Here is a 3,310-nt window from a genome sequence, read left to right as displayed (position 1 = left end):
ATGAGACGGCGAAACGTCAGCACAGATGCATGTTTCACGGCCCGTAGCGTTTGGTGGTGAGTTTTCTCTGACTATCCCTGAAGCTAGATTAGATATCAACTAATAATCTTCACAAACAGACAAAAAAGGGTTCCATTATTTCATTTGAGGTACAGAACCCTAAATAAGAACAGCTCTATAATTATTTCTCTTAAATGTACAATTAGTGTTTTAGGTTACCCGGAAGCATTAGCATTACAAAATACCGCGCGGCTACTTGAAAGTTTAGATATTTGTTTATCTGCACTTAAGTCCAATTTCTACGTATCTCCAAAATATTAAGATTTTATCAAAAATATCATAAAATCTTTAGTTATTGCAAAAAACACATGAATTGTATTATGTTTATTAAATTGTTTATTTGTATAATATATATGTATGTATATATATATATTTATAATACTTAGAACAGCTACCAAATAAGAAATTTAATAATTTTATTATATTTTAATTGTTCTTATTATATAAAGCAATGAAGTATTTTTATTTTAACACCCTAGTACCTAGTACCACAGAATATTCCAAACATTGGGTGGTGTATGGAAACCAGAATATTAATACTACACTTTAGAAAAATGCAACTACAAACTGAATTATTTTAAAGCATTGCATTACTGTCAAATGTTACCTTGGTTAGTATTCGAAATAATTGATATAATGAGGAAAACCTGAAATCTCTTGAATTTTTGGTATATTTTGGGTATATTGGCCCCATTGAGCGTGAAAAAATATAAATAGTGTTAAGTTTCATCAGGAACTATGTATATTTAGCTTGTGTTCGCAATTTAAGAAATCTATATTTATATCTTTATTTTCTAAATAAAAAATATATATCTTTAATGTTTATAGGATGCTTATAGGTCAAAAATATGTTTTTAGCTTTACATTGTATCCTCCTCATTGCATATTGAAGGGAAGGCAGGGGAAACCAGGGAACCTAATGTTACGAACGAACTCTAAAGGGCACAGGGAACAGGGTCGCTTTTAAAATCGCACGCATTGCCTCATGCGCTGGCATCAAAAACATATTTATTAATTATAAGATAAACAATTTCAATATATGATCTTAAATCTGTAGGTAATTAATTACTTTAAAAGAAATTATATAAGATTTCAATTAAGATTAATTATCAGTGTGGTGCTATCGATTATTAGCAATTTAATTTATTTAAGATAAACATCTTTCTAAGAACACGCATAAAGAAGCTTATATTAAAGTGCTGACTGCGATTTTCAAGAGATATGTATGTGATAAAAAAAATATATTTTATATTGTAAGAGTTTATTTTCAGCAACACCGTAGCATGGTATACAGCATTCTGGTGAAAAATGAAGAAGAGATTTTTCTGATACCTCAGGCTTTAATACCAAATTTGGCCGCCTTATAAAGCTATTTTTTTTGTAGGATTTAATGATGTATAGTTTTCAGATTTTTTCCTGAGCTTGTGTGACATGAAGATGCTAGATAATGCTGCCTATATAATGCTGCTAGATAAGTCTAGGTAAATCGGAAGTACCGTCTGGAGTCGCCTGATATTTTTCGATACTTTATCTTCTGGAGTTGAAATCCACAATAAAAACAGTGAATTAATAACAAAAACGTAATTTGGTTCGATGATCCTTGATGATGATGATCTAACTTTTTACTTCATATCAAAACATTCGAGTAACATAATTATATGATGATTTAAGAGATATGGCTAAGCTCTGTTTTAGTTTTGTAGAATTATTTTAATAAATGGATATTTGAAAACATGGGAAGTACCTGTAAAACGTTGTTATGTTTATGCAAGATTATTTTGTAGGGTTCCGTCCTTTTTAAGGAAAAAACTATTCTTATATAAGAGTAAAAAATATATATTTTTTTTTATATAAGAGTAGCAGACTCTTATATAAGACTAACAGAGTGATTATATGATCACTCTGTTGTCCTTTTATCTGTCTGTCTGTCTATCAAGACCCTTTATCTCAAGAACGCTTCGAGATATCAAGTTGAAATTCAAACCATATTGTACGTATTTCGACACAATAAAAGGAATCAAAATTAATAGGGTACTTCCAGTTGACCTAGAATTATGAAATTTAGCAGCTAGCATCTACAGGTAGTACTAGTTCAGAAAAAAATCTGAAAGGAGCGCAAAATTAAAGCCGTTTGTTATTAGTTCAAGTGAAGTATCACGTGAAAGGGCTCTGGCTAAGCTGAGGATGAATTTCACAAAAAAGCTCGAAACCTCCACTTTTGTACGGAACCCTCTTCTTCACATCATCTTTCCTTTTCTTCATCATTTATCCCAATGACATCTAGTGTGCCCAGGACAGACGTGACAAGCGCGGCACAAACATGTGGCTGTAAGCACGGCAAGTTGTAAGCTATAAAATAAAGTAATTAATATTTTTTTTTATTTTAATAATTGTAAAAATAAATAAAATAAAACCAACTGTACCAAATAGGATATCGTTGAATGAAAAAAATAATTGAAAATTATTTTAAGGCTCATTTTAAGTCGCCAGGACTGGCCCCTAGTATATATTTCAATTTATTATTAGATATTTTTCATAAACACGTCCTTTTAATTCATTATGAATAATGACAGTCATAAATATTCTTAATACAGAAGTCATAAATTTATTTATCGATAAGCATATGCACGGAAACGATATCATAAAGACTAGTGCATCGATAGCTTAAAGATAACGAGTTGTAAAGATATTTAAAAAAAAAACTTTAGTCTCTATCCCCCAATTAGCAGAGTAGGTAGAAAAGAACCTGGAAATCTAGTGTTAAGGCACTCCGCTTCCATTAATTTCCACACTATCCGAGACATTTCCATCTCAAGTTACAATAGACTACTTACTGTGGAAGATTAAAAACTATATTGTAAGGAAATCTTACGCTTCATCCCTAGGAGGATCCTCAAGGACTAAGGAAGTGAAATTACGAAATCAGCTTCACGCTGAATGCTGCACACAGCAGTGTAGGCAGAGGGAACCTAGTGATAAGACACTACACGTTCACGCCAAATTTTCAATTACTTTTATTATTTAAGAAACATAAATTGACGTTGCTAAGCATTTTAAAAGGGGAATTTTCAGTTAACGCTTATCTAAAGAGATTATTTTACCACTCAGCTCCAAGTTCTGTGAACTGGACCGACTACTTTATACCTATTAATTGACAAGTATTATTGTAAATGATAACGATATTTGATAACAACGGGTGACAAAAACAAACTGAAATTCCAAACGGTTATCTATATTTATAGATATACTA

The 3,310-nt window shown here is 31.1% G+C and overlaps 1 long non-coding RNA gene across 1 annotated transcript; it reads right to left on the bottom strand.

The window, feature by feature from the left end:
* Positions 1 to 1,586: 1,586 nt before the first annotated feature.
* LOC146537387 (uncharacterized) lies at positions 1,587 to 2,773 on the bottom strand. Its single transcript, XR_014878133.1, has 2 exons — positions 2,484 to 2,773; positions 1,587 to 2,409 (listed from the first exon to the last, which is right to left on the bottom strand). It is a non-coding gene; the product is annotated as an uncharacterized LOC146537387 (long non-coding RNA).
* Positions 2,774 to 3,310: the final 537 nt, after the last annotated feature.

This window comes from Heliconius melpomene, chromosome 7 (genome assembly GCF_056956725.1).
Source record: "Heliconius melpomene rosina isolate 202511_hmr_F chromosome 7, ASM5695672v1, whole genome shotgun sequence".
Taxonomy (NCBI): domain Eukaryota; kingdom Metazoa; phylum Arthropoda; class Insecta; order Lepidoptera; family Nymphalidae; genus Heliconius; species Heliconius melpomene.
The sequence above is the reverse complement of the archived record's forward strand: the minus strand, read 5'-3'. Positions and strand labels throughout refer to the sequence as shown.